The sequence below is a fragment of the Vulpes vulpes genome, chromosome 2 (assembly GCF_048418805.1).
Source record: "Vulpes vulpes isolate BD-2025 chromosome 2, VulVul3, whole genome shotgun sequence".
Taxonomy (NCBI): Eukaryota; Metazoa; Chordata; class Mammalia; order Carnivora; family Canidae; genus Vulpes; species Vulpes vulpes.
In genome coordinates, this window is record NC_132781.1 from 52,624,796 (window position 1) to 52,642,087 (window position 17,292).

A 17,292-nucleotide genomic window follows, 5' to 3' on the forward strand; every position below is an offset into this window, starting at 1 on the left:
GATTCTGTCCCTAGAAAGATGCCCTTACCACACACAGGCAGCTTTACTCACATTTAAAGAACATTTTGTTGTAGGTACCTTCCCCACCCCCAACAATAAGAAGTCCTATTCTGTCTGAACTGAGCAGAGTTGACTGCTCACCAGCAACACCGAAATGTAAACTTTTCCACCCTGAGTCCTGTTGCCAAGTCAAGGACAGCTCTTCAAGATGGAAAAATTGCTCATCCTGTAGCACATCCACAGAACATCAAAAATAAGGCAGAGTAGAGGAGATACACAACCTGCTTATGGAAGGCTGTTCATTTCAAGGATGAGCTAAACCAAATCAAAGGGAAACAACCAAAAACAGTAAGTCTTCAGGAACAGCTGGGTGTGTGCAAACCAAAGAACCAGCATCCAAAGAAAAAGCATCTGCTCAGGCAACACAAACAGGGCTCTCTGGGGTGCAGACACAGAAGCAGCAGCACCCCCCAGGGAGAGACCACGGAGGTGGAGGGGGGCTTACCGGCTCCATTGCCCCCTCCACTTATAAATCTTGACAAGACAACCAAGAAAGCAGCACCTTCCTTCTGCCACAGTCTAATTTCCTACAGGCTTGTACAAGTCTATTAGCATGTTACTCACTCATTCAAATACTGAGTGTGTGCCTGCCAAGGGTGAGTGAGTGCCACATGGCAGGCCCTGGGGACTAAAAGCCTCCATGTCTTTTATTCTATTATTCAATGGGTTCTTGGCTATAGTTCCTAAAACTTGATCAGGAAAAATCAACTTGTAAAAGCAATCATTACTTCCCTTTGGAGTTAATGTATGGGGAAGAAAGCTAAAGCAGCAACCTGGACATCCAGCTAATACGGACGTCAGAGGTAACCGTACAAACATTCATTCAGTGATAAGAAAAGGCGCCTGGTGGTAGCAGCCACAGCATAGTTTGCTGCTTTGCCCTATTCTGAAGTCACGCAGGCCAGAAGGAATACATACAGTATGCTGGTAAAGCATTCTGTATCTTTAGGGATTACTTTACGATAAAATCCTATATATTATGATCCAAGACTTTACAAAAACCACAGGGAGCAAAGATCACTTACAAAATGGGGCCATAAAAAGGGTAACAGTGACATCACACAACTCCAGGCACACGGAGACTAGCGCCAGGCCAAGGGCGAACCAAGCTGGTTCTTACACAAAACCAGGTACCTCCATCCTTTCATTCATTTGATAAGTATTGAAAATGACTGAAATCTGTAGGAGAGTCAGCCTCAATGAAGACATAAACCACAAATGCCCCAAAGTGCTCAAAGCTCCCAAGAAGCTTACATGCCAGAGCCTCCCCTATAGTGTCTGCCTCATGGGCCAGGAGCAAAAAATGACCAAGGACAGAAACTGGCCCAAAGTGTCCAAATTCTGATTTTGGTGCCCCAGGGTTCCATAACACACCCTTTTATTTTTAAATTTCCCTACCCAGAGCTGGCTCCAGTGAGTTTCTGCTCCATGTCCAAAAGTCATAGTAACAGCAGCATTCTTCCCCCACACTGGACAGCAAGCCCCTCGGGACAGGGACTGGGTTTTATTTTCTTCAGAATAACCGGTATTTAACAGGCTCCCAAATGTAAATCAACTTGAAATTCTCCATTAGGATTGGATGAGGTCTAACATTTATACACTTCTATCAAATCAAAAGATCATTCAGATAGGAACATGAAACACACATACACCCCAACACATTATTAACAGAAGCCCTTGAGATTGTCACCATGGTGATGGCAGCATGTGGCCCCTGCCTCAGAGCTTACAATCTGCAACAGCAAATGCTGGTCAGCATCCCAGCCAATGGCCTGTGTTTTTTTATAAGCCCTCAAACTAAGAATGATTTCTTTAAATCATTTTTCACAGTTGTTTTAAAAAACAACGAATATGTGACACCCTACATGGCCATCAATGCCACAAGGAGAAAAGGTTTGCTGACCTTAGATCTGAAAGGTAGTCTTGAACAAGCACTTTCAAAGGTCTCCAGGTGGGAAATAGCCTGGCCGCCAGGGAGAAGCCCTACTTTTCAGGGAGGGGGCAGGGCAGGGCCCACCGAAATGGGGAGGTACCCATGCAGAGCAGATAATTCTGTGGACTGTGATGTGGACTGTGATCAAGACACTTCGGGACTTGTTTACTTAGCACTCTTTACAAACTCATGTGGCAGGCCACATAACCAAAAAGTTCACATCCTAATTCCTGGAACCTGTGACTTCCTTACCTTACACAGCAAAAGGCATTCTGGTGATATGATTAACATAAGGATCTTGAAATAGGGAGATTATCCTGGATTATGTGGGCAGGCTCACAGTAATCACAAGGTCCCAAGAAGGGGGAGCAGGAAGGCCAGAGTCAGAAAGCTGTGGCATCGGTAGCTAAGGCTGGAGCACTCTTCATGGTTGGGAGGCACGATAGCAGAGGGCTGCAGGTGCCCATAGAAGATGGGAGAAAGCAAGGAAAAGATTCTCTCCCTTCCTAAATTTGGAAGGAACCAGCCCCACCCACATCTTTATGCAGCCCAGTAAGACTCACTTCAGACCTCTGATCTCCAAAACTGTAAGAGGATAAATTTGCAGCATTTTTTTTTTAAGATTTTATTTGAGAGAGAGAGAGAGAGAGAGCGCGCGCGCGCGCGCGCGCACACACACACACACACACACACACACACACACACATGCTAGGGAAAGGGAACCGGAGGGAGAGGAGAGGAGAGGAGAGGAGAGGAGAGGAGAGGAGAGGAGAGGAGAGGAGAGGAGAGGAGAAGGGAGGAGAGGAGAGAGCAGCAGACTCCCCACTGAGCAGGGAGCTAGAGGACATGGGGCTGGATTCCAGGACCCTGCAATAATGGCCTGAGCTGAAGGCCAATGCTTAACGGAATGAGCCACCCAGGCTCCCCTACATTTGCACTGTTCTAAGTCACTGGATTTATGGTAACTGGTTACAACAACAGAAAATACACTCATTCAGTAGGCTTTTATCAGGCACTACCATGCTCCCAGCACTGAGCTCAGCCTGGGATGCAGCAAGCTGGACCCACCCCTCCATATGTCCAGCCCACAAAGGTGATGCGACCCACCCAGGGTCACCGAGCTAATTAATAAGAAACCTGCCCTAGGATTTTCTGCTTTAGCACAGTGATGAAAAACGGTACCCAGCAGCTACCTCTCTGCTGTCCCTGGCTATAACGCTCACCTGACCAGTCACCCTGCCAACATTTCTGAATGAAACCAGAATACACCTTGCAGAATCACAGATTTAGCACTGTTAATTTAAATTCAGACAACTAGAGTTCTTTACTGAATTAAAAACCAAACTGACAAAGGCAAGAGAAGGAAAAATTATTATTTACCAGCCACTCTGGGCTATCCAATTTCCATGTGAAATCCTAACGTGCTTTGCTTCTACACATCAAATGTCTTTTAATTCTGAAACTTGACCAGAAAAATCCTTGTTTCCACAGATTGTACTAAAAATGTCTCCTTAAAATCTGTTAGTACAAACTTCTTACAGTTCATTAATACAAATAGACCTTCCTTTGATTCTGCACTGCCTGGGCCTGTGGGCAGAGGTTAGAGTGAATGCAGAGACCCCTCCTGGGTCTTCTCGGGTCAACGCTTCCCACGACTGACCAGTCCCCACCCCCACCCCCACAAAGGCCAGAAGCCTGACCACATTCCCACTCCTGGTCCCCCAGGGGGAAAAAAAACTGAAGAAAAACCTGGAACAAATAGGATCCACTCTCCTAAGAACTTAGAATTGTGTCTAAGGCTGTTAATTGGTCAACAGCTGTTGCTTGACCCCAAGGAGAAGTCCAACCATTCAGCAAATGCTATCTGAGTGCCTACTAGGTTCAGGTGAAATGCTTCCCACCCCTGGCAGCCAGCTTGCCTCGAGGAAGCCAGAACAGGACACACACTGTACATGCAATTTTGGGAAGTGCCCCCTCCTTCTGCTTTTTAACCAAGTTTTGCACCTGTTGGCAGATTACTGGCCTCCCTTGCCCTCAGTTTCCCTGTCTACAGAATTGAGGGGCCAAAACAAGATTTCACTTAAATTTAAGTCCCAGTCAGTTCTAAAACTCAAACAATGTCAGCTAATATTAACACCCCAGAGCCACAGAATCACAGATGATTTATTGTCAAAGTATCCACCACTCAAACAATGTCAGCATTAACACCCCAGAGCCACAGAATCACAGATGATTTATTGTCAAAGTATCCACCTTTTACCATTCATCCAGGACTGGATTCTCTATTCCCACCTAAACCTGGGATGCTAACGGGCAACTCGACAGAGCCACCGTTGCTGTGGAAACAGCATCTGTGGGGGAGGGGCCGCACACTTTTCACTTTAATGCCCCTCGGTAGGACAGGACAGAGGGAGGAGTTTCCAGCCTCAGTTTCCTTTAGAACAGGAGTCCACAAGCTACTGTCTGCCCTAAGAAGAATATGCAGCAGAGCCCTAAAGGGCCTTAAAGCACAGACTACTTACTACCTGGCCCTTTACAAAATAAGATTACAGACACTGGCCTTAGAGCATCAACATTTCTTTCATTAAGCCAGATTTTACTGGACACAAATATACTCATTCGGGTATCCCCAACTACACACATCTCCAGTGAAACAGTGCCAATCCTTGGGGTCTAGCCCAGCCCTACACCCATCTGGCTACAATGCTTGCCCCTCGTTTTTCACAAACATCAGGCCAGGAACACTAACTGTTAGGAGCAGTTTGAACAGCTCACAGGTATCTGCTGAGTTTCTACCAGACACACACACACGCACATGCACACGCGCACATGCAATGCTTCACTGGTCTCATCACATGGCAGAAAAGTGCAGGCAATTATGTGAGTGTGTGGGGCACTTGGGTGGCTCAGTGGTTGAACATCTGCCTTCGGCTCAGGGCATGATCCCAGGGTCCTGGGATTGAGTTCTGCATAGGGCTCCCCGCAGGGAGCCTGCTTCTCCTTCTGCCTGTGTCTCTGCCTCTCTGTGTCTCTCATGAACAAATAAATAAAATCTTTTTTAAAAAATTATGTGGGTGTGAATCATGAGGCCGGGCAAGACGAGAGAACACGTTTCTAGTGGGTCAGAGGCGTGTTCATTCACACCTGACTCACACCTGGATCCATGGGACAAGTACTGGCTGAGGCACACCAGGTCCTTGCAGATGTACACAGACCAAACTTGGCTTGTGGCCACAGCTTTCTCTCCCTTTTGTAGGTAACAATCAATTTTTTTCCCAAATAACACCTAATTTGGATCCTGAGTATGACATACATAGCAGAAACAGCCAAGGGTGCCGCGCTGGCAGGGGTCCTGGGCCCACCCCCCACGTGGTAATCCCACTCTTTCCCACAGCAGCCACTCTGAGGCTCCGCAGGGAGGCAGGCCAGGGAAGCCAGGAGCATTCTGAAAAGGGCTGGCCTGAACGAAAAGATCACCATTAGGCAGAAGAAAGAAGGCACTAAAGACAGCTTTGTGTTACAAAGAAAAGGTCATTTAAAAACAAACGCAGGTCTGCGTATTCTAGCAAGTCGTCTAAGGATGCACTCTGAAGGGCCCTGAAGGGGGTTTGCTGGAACAAAAACAACCAGAAGACTGGCCCACAGAGGCAACCTAACATCCAAGCCCCGCCCCTCCGGCCAGCAGCCCCGCCTTTCACACAGGTGACTGAGCCTGCCCCTCATCTGCTTGCCAGAGGGAAAACCTCCCCTCACTCATCTTATCAAAAGCCCTTTCAGAGGACAGGATTAATCTCACTCTGCTTGGGTTCGGGCCAGTGTCAGACGCCCACCTGGCCAGGTGATCTGGGCAGGCCTATAAAGCACCAGGGAAGCACAGCAGCCATACATCCCACATCCGCGCCTGAGAGCCAGGCACCCTGCTGAGCACCCACGTGCCCTCACTCCCGGAAGATGCTACTGCCATCACCCTGCTTTACAGAGGATGCCAAGGTGTAGTCCAGATAGAGAATTAAATTGTCCCAGGTCACGAGACTACAAGACATCAACCCTCTGGACCTGAACACACCACCAACACTGAGAAAGGGCCTATCGTGTGCTCCCACTCCGGCCCTGCTCCCCCAGTGCAGTCACTGAGTGAAGACTCATGATCCTCTAGAACAGTGAGGCACAAACAGAAGCCCTCAACCCAAGGTGAAGGAGGAACAAAAGGGGAATGTCTCCGTATAGAAGGAACGGAAAGATCCCACTGTACACAAAACATATCAAAAAGCATGATCCGACAGGAATGGAAACTGAGAGCAGGCTGGATAAATACTCGAGAAAACCACCAGAGGGGCCAGAAAGCATGCAGTCATTAGTCAGTATACTTGTTAAGTCTCAGTCAAACATGAAGAACCAGTGCCACAAAATCCAGGGACAAGATCAAGAAATAATTCCACCTTTCACCAACATCCCAACATCTGGCAAAAAAGAACTTAAATTTACGGGAGGCCCCACACCCCTCTACTTCAAATTCTCACTTACCATTACGTGTGCCTAGAATGTGGTGTCAACAGAGACTCTATTCCTCTATCCCGTGTTTCACAGAACACGTTTTCTGTGAAAGGACAGATAGGTTCAGCTTTGTGGGCCGAGGACCCCACCTCAATTGCCCCAAGTCCACCACGGCAGCACAGAAGCAATCACGGACAACACCAACAAAAGGTCAAGCTGTGTTCCAATAAAACTTTATTTTTTTAAAGATTTATTTATTTATTTATGATAGACATATATATAGAGAGAGAGGCAGAGACACAGGAGGAGGGAGAAGCAGGCCCCATGCCGGGAGCCCGATGTGGGACTCGATCCTGGGACTCCAGGATTGCGCCCTGGGCCAAAGGCAGGCACTAAACCGCTGAGCCACCCAGGGATCCCCCCAATAAAACTTTATTTACAAAAACAGGAGGCAGGTGGATTTGGGGCTGTAGTTTGCTGACCCTTGGTCTAAAGGAAAATGATACATTACAGTAAGGCGAATTCTAGCAAAAGAGGTTCACATATGCATTAGGATGGAGCAGGAGCTGGGAGGAGAAGTGGGGTAGGTGGGGACTCCTAGCTGGGTTGTGCAGGGGAACTCCTGCTGCCTCCCTTAGCAACAGCAAGGGCCAAACATTCTGTCCAACTCCAGTTTTCCGAGGTTCCCTACGGGGCAGCAGTCAGAAAAGCAGGGACTGGTACTTCTGTACCCACCAGCTGGGAGGGCCCCTGGCTGTAAGGAGTGGGTTTGGGGGCTGTCTGCAAAGCGGGAGCCTGGGCCTTATCCAGTCCTTCCACCTGCAGGCAGGTAAGCTATGAGGGGTGGCTGCAGACTACAGCATAACCCTGAGAGCAAGCTGCTTGAAAAGAAAGTCAGAGGAACAATAAGAGGATGATAATGGAGTTTCCTGTCCCCATGTTTGTAGCCACCACCAGAAAAAACACCCTCCCCCCCATCCCCAGACAGCACATTCAGGAAGCAACAGAAATTAAAGATAAGAAACAGGGACCAGAGCATTTCCCCAGCCTCCTCCTCTGCACACTTGGGCTTGTAAGCCCCATTCTGACTCCCTGGACCACACACAGGCTCAGCTCTCCCTCCACCAGGGCCTAGCCAGAGCAGGAGCCACTGCTATCACACCTTTATCATGATCTCACTGTGCCACAGACAAGCCCAAGCCTCCAGCCCACCATATTGGCCCCAAACAGCCCCCTCATCTCATCCTCACCCCCACCAGTCTCATCTCTCCAAAACATACGGGGTTTGCATCAGGCCTCCGCCCCACGCTGGCTGTGACGTTAGGCCCGTTTCCCCGTGGATTAAACAGAGATGAACGTACTATTACCTACCTCCCAGGCCCGACGTCAGGAATAAATGAGAGAAGGAACGCAGTACACGTGACCCAGTGCTTGTGTGCCCTTAGAAGGTTCTTGGCCAAAGGCAACTGTCACACTAGCTCCGCACCAGCTCATCTCTCAGGCTGCCCAGCTCCACCATCAGCCTTGCACATGGCACTCAACCCTCGGGATGCCTGTGTAAGCAGCGAAGCCTTCATCTTCCCCACCACTAGGTGCCCAGGGGCCCAGGTGCTGGCACGCCTGGCACCTCTTCCCCTCCTCCTATGACCCAGGGACCTGTCCCCACTCTGGTGCATGAAGGCTAAAAGGCCCCAATACAGAGTGCGGGCCTTCAAAAACCACCAAGAGAAATCTGTTAAATGTTTAGGATCTGTTGGTGGACCCCTCCTTCACCCCCATTATCAATTCTCAGAGGACAGAGATACACTTTAACTCCCAGGAAACCGTCTTGAGATAAATAACTCCTATATTCTGTGGCTACGTTTTCAACAAGATAAAAACTGCTGTAACTTCAGGGTTTCCCACCTCAGGGCAGCAAGCATGGGTATTCGCTGCAATCACACACTGGTGTTACAACAGGCAGCTTCAAGGAGGGGGTAATCCTAGCCCCACTTCATTGTTCATCCATAACATTCTTCAGTAACAAAAGGAACATATGCTTGATAGAAGCTTAAAAAAAAATACAGAAAGTCGTCACAGTCGACCAGCTCCCGGGTACCCCAGCAGGTCTGCGTTTGCCAGTACAAGTCCCTACACTCAGGGCCACCTGCCTCCTGCTCCTCTGTTTTACTCTGCTTTTGTTGTTTATTTCCAAAGAGTTCGACAACGAAGGTCATAAAACGCTATTAACTAAATTCTAAACTGATGTGCTATTTGCTTAACAAAATTATAAAAATGATTCTAAGGAAAGCTTCCAGAGGGCTGCTGGCAGGTCAAGCACAGGCACGCAAGGATGAGTCCCAGCAGTGACTTTGTTTACACCGAGCCTTCCCGAAGGAATGACATCACTGTAAGGGCTGGAGTTGGGCTAGCAGAGGGAGGATAGCTGGGCAGGAAGTGTCAGTCTTAGCCCAGTGGAAAGCATTCCTCCCACCTTCCCAAAGCCAGCGTCCTCACAAACCCACTGCTACACACATACAAGAGGGTGGAGGGACAAAAGCTGGTTCTGACAACTGCCAAAAAGCAGCCACCACAAATGCCGAAATGCAAGGCTGCCCCTTGGTGGCCTCTGGGGCGAAGCCTCGTCACCCCCTCTTGCAGGCAGTGGCTCTCTACAGACACACAAGGAAATACCACCTCAGCCACTTCCGTTTGCTCTTTTACACACAGGGACAGAAAGTTTACTTGAACAGGCTGTGGGAGGACTAGAAAAGGTGGTCACAAGGTGTGACACAAACACCGCTTGTTGTACTGGAGGTAGTGGTTACTCCCCTGCCAACCCTCCTTTCAGTGCTCAGCCTCCCCCGGCAGCCCCTGCAGCTTCCAGCTCCGAGCCTTCTCAAGGGTCCTGGAGGGGCAAGGACAGAGTTCACTCCCCATATATGCAAGGAGGTGGGGACAAATGGCCAAGCTTCCCAACCCACCCTTTCTTCTGGGCCTTGCAACAGTCTGCAGACACTGTAACAAATAGTAGCACTCAATGCTTGACACAAAAACATAAGCACTGTGGATGGGGAGGAGGGGTACCCAAAGCAGCAGCAGAGCTGTGTAACTGACAAATACACACCTACTATTCAAACACACAAATGTTACTGTGTATCCACCTATACATGCGCACATATCCCTTAGTTCAATTCCATTTGATTCAAGAAATGCTATTTAGGATGCAGGGGTGTTCTGGTTAAACAAGGCAAAAGGACTACCAGCATTTATAGCTCACTCTTCCAATATCCCCTAAAATGAAAATAAACAACAAAGGGCACCCAAAAGTCAAGGACAATTTTGGCAGACAAGGAATAGTCAGTGGAAACAGATCTCACAGACTGAAGGATCCTACAAACAGGACTGGAAAGAGCTCAGGAGGCCCTGAGAGGGGGTGGGTACTTCTTACTGGGATTTAACCATGGGAGGGTTTCTTGCAAGATCCCCTCCCACTCTGGATAAATTAAACAAGGTGAGTCTAGACTTGACTTGAGAAGCCAGAATCCAAGGGGGTGGGGGTGAGGAAAAAAGCTTAAAAAAAAAAAAAAAGCCTGGTGAAAACCTGAATCACAACTCCTAAGCAAGCCTGGGTCCCCCTCTGTCATCAGCCTCACTGCCAGGTGGCAAACATACTCAGTCCCTCTCTCAGCACCCCTGGCAAAGACCAAAGAGTCTTCTCTTGTAAACCAATAGACACAAACATCTGGGCCTCCAGAAAAACAGGCAGCCTCCCTCCCACTTACCCTACAGGGAAGAGCTCCCCCACTGACCCACCCACTCAGGACCCAACCGGCTGCAGGTGCCTGACACCACAGATATGCCCATGACCACAGACATCCAAAAGCCTTCAGCGAGAAGGCAGATACCAAAAACAGAGACAAATAAAAGAATCAGGAACCAAAGATTTTTAAAAAGAAAAGTAACATAAAATTAGGATCCTCAGAAAATTAAGAGAAGACACTACACCTATGCAATAGAAACAAGACTTTTTTTTTTCCTTAAGGGGCAATCAGAAAAAGCCCTAGGAAGTACTAAATATATAATAGGCCAAAACCCACCATTTCACATTAATCATGAGAAAAATATCAGACAAATCTCACTGGAGAGACATTCTAGAAAATACTGGGCCAGTACTCCTCAAAATTTGTCAAGGTCAACAGAAACAAGGAAAATCCAGTAACTGTCAATCTGGAGGAAACCAAGGAGGCATGGCAACTAAATGTGGTATCTTGGAACAGAAAAGCACTTAAGGGGCAGCCCAGGTGGCTCAGAAACCATCTTCAGCCCAGGGCCTGATCCTGGAGATCCAAGATCGAGTCCCGAGTCCCATGTCCCACGTCAGGCTCCCTGCCCGGAGCCTGCTTCTCCCTCTGTGCCCTCCCCTGCCGGTCTCTCATGAATAAATAAATAAATCTTTAAAAAAAAAAAACAAAAACAAAAGAAAAGCACTTAAGCTTAAAAAAAAAATAGAGAAAAAAAAAACCTGAATAAAGTATAGACTTCCGTTAACAACAATGTATCAGTGTTCATTACTTATTTGGGACAAAGTATCATACTAACATTAGAACTTTGTAACAGGGGAAGCAGCAAGGTATACAGACACTTAAACTTAGTTTTTCTATACATCCAAACTATTCTAAATGTTTTAATTTTAATTTCAACAGAAGAAATGAAAGAAGATCAAGGAAAGCTCAGAAAAAATAACAAGGAGTTGAATGCTGGTATCCCCTCCCCCACCCCAAAATTAAAGGATGAACCAGGAATCTAAATTTAACTAGAAGTGATGGAAACGGAGGGGGAAATTTTATCAAATGAAAAAGAACATGAAAAATCCCCCAGAGGTGAGTACCCAAGCTTGCAAGGGCCCACCTAGTACTCAGAATAATGGACACAAAAAGAACGAAGTACATTAGGGATAAAGAGAAGAACCCAAAAGCTTATGAAAGCGCCCTGCACACGCGTGCTCACACACACACACACACACACACACACACACACAGTCCAGGGAGGAACAATCAGAATGGCAATGAGGTCTCAAGAGCAACAATGAGGCATTTCTGCACTTCTCACCAACATCTTTTCCCTCCCTGGATAATGACTTTCAATCTAGAGTTTAATACTCAGCTGACCAAGTCAAGTGTAGGAATAGAAGACAGCTGCAGACTCACATATGGGCGGACTAAAAACATACACCCTCTCAGAAAGTTGCAGAATATACACAAATGAGAGCAATCCAACACAGAGGCAAATGTCTCCCTTCCTCCTTCCTAGAGGAAGTGATCTCGTTCTTCCCCAGCACTCTGAGGGCTCCCCCACACCCACCTGGGTCCAGCAAGGCTATATGACCCACCCAGACAAAGATGCCTCTTAATGACAACATGGCACACTGGACCGACCAACCAACTGGAAACCTGCCCCCCTCTGGACTTCCACATACCTGAGGCAATAATGTCCTCATTGTTTAAGGAAGCTTAACATAGCTGCAGTTACTTGATGTTCCAACTGCCCAACTGAAACATGCATGGGATCCAGGAAACAAGGGATCCAACACAGAGGGAAGAAGCCCCAGAAATGACAACAAAAGACAGCCCAAGATGGCCTCTGTACAACAGGCAAGAGAGCAGCCTGTCCTGATGAGAGGACACAGGGCTCCAGGCGGTAAACAGACTCATAGATTAATGTATTTGGACAATTAGAAAATTGTGTTTGGGGCAGCCCGGGTGGCTGAGTGGTTTAGCGCCGCCTTCAGCCCAGGGCGTGACCCTGGAGACCCAGGATCAAGTCCCACCTCAGGCTCCCTGCATGGAGCCTGCTTCTCCCTCTGCCTGTGTCTCTGCCTGTGTGTGTGTGTGTGTGTGTGTGTGTGTGTGTGTGTGTGTCTCATGAATAAATAAAAGCTTAAAAAAAAGAATGAAAGAAAATTGTGTTTGTAAAAAAAGGAGAGGATACAAGTTTTAATGCCATTCAATTTATCAATTTATGTGTTCTGGTCATGTCTTCTATGTTCCATTTAAAGAACTGTGTTTTACCTGAGATCGCAAAGATATTCCATTTTCTTATACAAGCTTTACCGTCTCATCTTTCATGGTTAGCTCTCATCATCCATGTAAACATGATTCTGGATGTGATTTGAGGCATAAGACTCATCGTCCCAGTGCCTTTTTTGAAAAGGCCATCTTTTCCCTTTGTCATGTGTCACCTTTGTCATAAACTGACTACTTTGGTGAAACTGGTTTCAAGATCTCTGTTCTATTCTATCAGCCTATTGTCTATTCTTTTGAAGACACTGTGCTGTCTTCTTGACCGCAGCTTTTATGAAGTCTGGAGACATCTAGTACAGTAAGTCCTTCAGCTTTATTCTTCCTCAAGAATGCTTGGGTTATTCTTGGCTCTTTGCATTTTCATATAAATTTCAGAATCAGCTTGTCAATTTCCAAACAAAACAATAAAAGAAAAGCCTACTGGAATTCTGAATGGAATTACATGGAAGCCAGAGTTCAAATGCAAGAGAACTGACATCATTACAAGGCCATACCCCTCAGTGTTGGTGAGTAAGGCAAGGAAAACTCTCCCCCACTGCCAGTGGACATGCCAATTGGTAAAATCACTGGAAAACTGGCAGCTGTCTGCTGAAGTTGAACATGTGCCGACCCTGCAACCCAACCATTCCATTCTAGGTCTGTACCCAACAGCACAAGTACATCTACACATCCAAGGATGTGTGTACAAATATTAACAGCAACACTACATGTAAGAGCTCAAAATGGACACTAACGCAAGCTAAAAGCCTACCACCACTAGAACAAATCAATATTATATCCACATAACAGAAAATTATTCAACAATGAGAATAAATAAACACACAACTATGTAGATGAAACTCACAGGTACAATGTTGAATCAAAGCAGCATATACAAGAAGCAGGACAGAGAATCATTTTATAAGGGTCACAAGGCAATCCATAATGAAAACACTGACTGGCAGGAACCTACTACACACAGAGGAACTTCAAAGGGAGGGGTGGGAATCACTGCAAGTAGAAAACACTGGGGGAAAAATCTCTACACCTTGGTGGATCAAGCCAACTCAAAATAGAAAACAGAGGATCTGATTGAGGTAGATCAGCAAACATGTTCAAAAAGTGACTATGGGGGGTGCCTGGGTGGCTCAGTGGGTTGGGCATCTGCCTTCAGCTCAGCTTATTCCTAAAGGTCCTGGGATCCAGCCTCACATCGAGCTCTCTGTTCAGTGGAGGGCCTGCTTCTCCCTCTCCCTCTGCCTGCCACTCTGCCTACTTGTGCTCTCTTCTCTGTCAAATAAATAAATATATATTTTTTAAAAAGTGACTATGGACACCCTGCTGGTTCAGTCCAGCAGAGCATATATGACTCTTGATCCCTGGGTCATGAGTTCAAGCCTTGCAGTAGAATTAGAGATTACTTTAAAATCTTTACCCCCCCCCCAAAAAAAAGTCACAAAATATGAAACTTTAAGGAAACACCCAAATTCTGAAAAGCAAAAATCTCTGACCACAGTGCAGTAAAACAAGACATAATGAAAGCAGAAGTAAAAAATAACCCTACTGGTTGGAAAACTTAAAAATCTCTCTTAAAAATTTTTTTGAATCAAAGGGAAATTCAAAACTATCATTGCAGAATATCTAGAAAAGTAAGAGAGAAACGAACACTACACATCAAAACTTGTAAAACAAAGGCAAATTTGTACTCAGAACATTTAGCCATCTTTTTTTTTTTTTTAAGGATTTTATTTATTGGAGAGAGAGCGAGCATGCACACAAGCAGGGAGGAGGGCCAGAGGGAGGAGGAGAAGCAGACTCCCCACTGAGAAGGGAGGCCAATGCCAGGCTTGATCAGAGGACCTGAGATCAGGACCAGAGCTGAAGGCAGACACTTCACTAACTGAGCCACCCAGGCACCCCAGCATTTAGCAATCTAAAAACCTTAAATTTCTTAACAGTATCCAGTTCTAGAAGTTAGAAAAAAGACATGATGGGGCTGCCTGGGTATCATAGTCGGTTAAGCAACTATCTTTTGGTTTCAGCTCAGGTCGTGATCTCAGGGTCCTGGGATCAAGCCCTGGTTGGGGCTCACCACTGACAGTGGAACCTGCTTGGCATTCTCTCTCCCCCTCTGCCTCCAACCCTCTCTCCCTCTACAAAAGAAAGAAAAAAGACATGACTAAATGCAGAGGGAAACAGAAACAGGGGGATCCCTGGGTGGCTCAGCAGTTTAGCACCCACCTTCAGCTCAGGTCATGATCCTGGAGTCCCAGGATCGAGTCCCACATTGGGCTCCCTGCATGGAGCCTGCTTCTTCCTCTGCCTGTGTCTCTGTTTCTCTCTCTCTCTCTGTCTCTCATGAATAAATAATAACATAAAGATAAAAATAATAAAATAAATTTATAAAAAGAAACAATACATTTAGAAAGCCAAAAGTAACTCAACGGATTTAATGACTACATTTGAATAAAGCAGAATTAAAGATAGTTCTTTGAACCAAGAAATAAAATAGATAAACTACCGAGAGAAAGGTATGTGTATCTCATTTTACAGACAAGACACTAAGTCCAAGAGGTTCAAAGACTGGCCCAAGGTCAGTTGCCCACTACCAACAAGTTAGGGCGTTGTAACACCTAAGCTTGAACCCAGGGCAGCCTGCCATCCAGGTCTGCTCCAAAGTGCGGGCAGTCAATGGTCTCCAGAGAATAACCACGTGGTCACCAGAATACAATGCCTACAGTACTCCTGGGCTCCGCCAGTACTCCTGAGGCCATGGTGAGTGTGGGGGTCAAGTGTGGCCTGAGGTGGGGTCGGGGCAGGCACCACATCAGTGAGGGAGTCTAAGAGTCCTAGGGCCCCAGAAGGTATGGCAGCTCCAGGCTCCTCATCCACAGGGGTCTGTCTTGAGTCTCCAAGCCACAGTATATGCTGGATGTTTTCTGTGATCCTTGTCATCACTCCTGACCAACTTAAACTGTTACGGGTCCTTTCTTCATGGGCCATGGGGTCAATCCCTATACACCCAGCTCTCAGGTGTCGGCTGAAGCCTACCAAGGACTCTGGCTAGAAATCTCCTTGCAATTTGCAAAGAGTTCCTGACCTAACTTATCTTTTGAAAATGCAGTTAATTTAACAACAAAAAAGACAATTTGGAGATGGGCAGTTGGATAGACGTGTGACACGCAGGCCTCTCTCCCCAGGGTCAAAACTTAACAGGGACCTGGCAAATCAAAGGAATACATAACACACATACCTGTACTTCAGTTTCTCCTTCCTTTTCCACCACCAGATAGAGAGTGATAGCCAGTGAACAGCACTTTGCAAATGCCACCAAAATCTAGGTTCTTTATTGTAAAATCTGATTTAGCGGAGAACAGGAGACGGCATTTTTATTGGATTGTTCTTTCTAACCAGATCAACAAAACAGTTTCCGAGGGCCACTGACAGATGCACAGAAACACATGACTAGCTCGGGTAGATGCCTGTGAACCATCAGGGCCCCAACACCAGGAGCCAGGGCGCTTGGCATGGGGCTGAGCAAAATACAGAGCTTGGCAGAAGCTCCTGCCAGGAAGAGTCAAAAAATGTACCAGCTGCCCAGTCCTGGCCCCGACCACGCTCCACGAAACATGTGTGTGTTTTACATTTATGTGGGTTACCTTTGCAACTATTAGATGTTACAAACACACATTCAGTATGACAAATTCTTTTTTTTTTTAAGATTGTATTTATTTATTCATGAGAGACAGAGAGAGAGAGAGATAGAGGGGGGGGGGCAGAGTCACAGGCAGAGGGAGAAGCAGGCTCCCTGCAGGGAGCCCAACATGGGACTCAATCCCGGGACTCTAGGATCGCGCCCTGAGCCCAAGATACACCCTCAACTGCTGAGCCACCCAGGCGTCCCTCAGTAAGACAAATTCAAAAAACACTAAAGTAGGCAAAGTAAGTCAGTCCAAATCAAAAGGTCATCACAATCAAGCTGAATGATATCCTTCAGGCTTTTTCTCAGCTCACAGAAACCTAGCAGCAGCTGATGGTCTGCCAGTTTTATTGTACCAGTGTGGGAAGTTCCCCGATTACACTACAGCTCACTTTTTCTCTTGGTACAAGAAAATACACACCCATCTACCTCATCCTTTTGAATGCCTACAGAGTAGTTCACTGTTTAGCTGTGCCACATTTACCTACGCCCCCAACGGATAGATACGGATTATTTCCAGCTGTGTACTACTGCAAATAATGCTACAACCAATATCCCCATGCATACGTCGATACATGCCGGGCTAATATTTGTGGACCATCGGACATTTCTCTGAAGCATATTTCTAGTTTGTGCCCAAGGAACTAAATAAAAGGCAGGAAGGGGACCCCAGGCCCTTCCCCAGGTGAAATACACATGAGGCAGATGTCCTCTAGCAGCCAGTGCCCTGGGGATGCAGAAGACAGCCCACTTACAAGATAACAAAGCCTTATCCATCTTCCAACTGTGGCCCTCCTGAGGCCCTCCACAAGGAGGAGGCAACGGTGCCTTCCTGACGAGCCCCCAAAGAGACTCCCTGGCAATGAACCATTCCACCTGGAGGTAATGGTGCCCTTTAATCCAAGCAAGCAAGGAAATAGTTCACCAGGCTGGCTGAACCACTGTCACAACTGCACAGAGGATCCTCCTAACCACTGCAGAAATGGCTGCCCTATCGCCCCCACAAGGTGGCCACAGGTGAAGGAAGAACAGGCCAAGGTCGCTCTGTTCTGTGCTGTCTCACT

At 46.9% G+C, this 17,292-nt stretch overlaps 1 protein-coding gene across 12 annotated transcripts in view; it reads right to left on the bottom strand.

The window, feature by feature from the left end:
* Positions 1-17,292, bottom strand: part of PRRC2B (proline rich coiled-coil 2B) — a 91,873-nt gene that overhangs the window by 63,048 nt on the left and 11,533 nt on the right. The gene's annotated exons all lie outside the window — the stretch shown is intronic.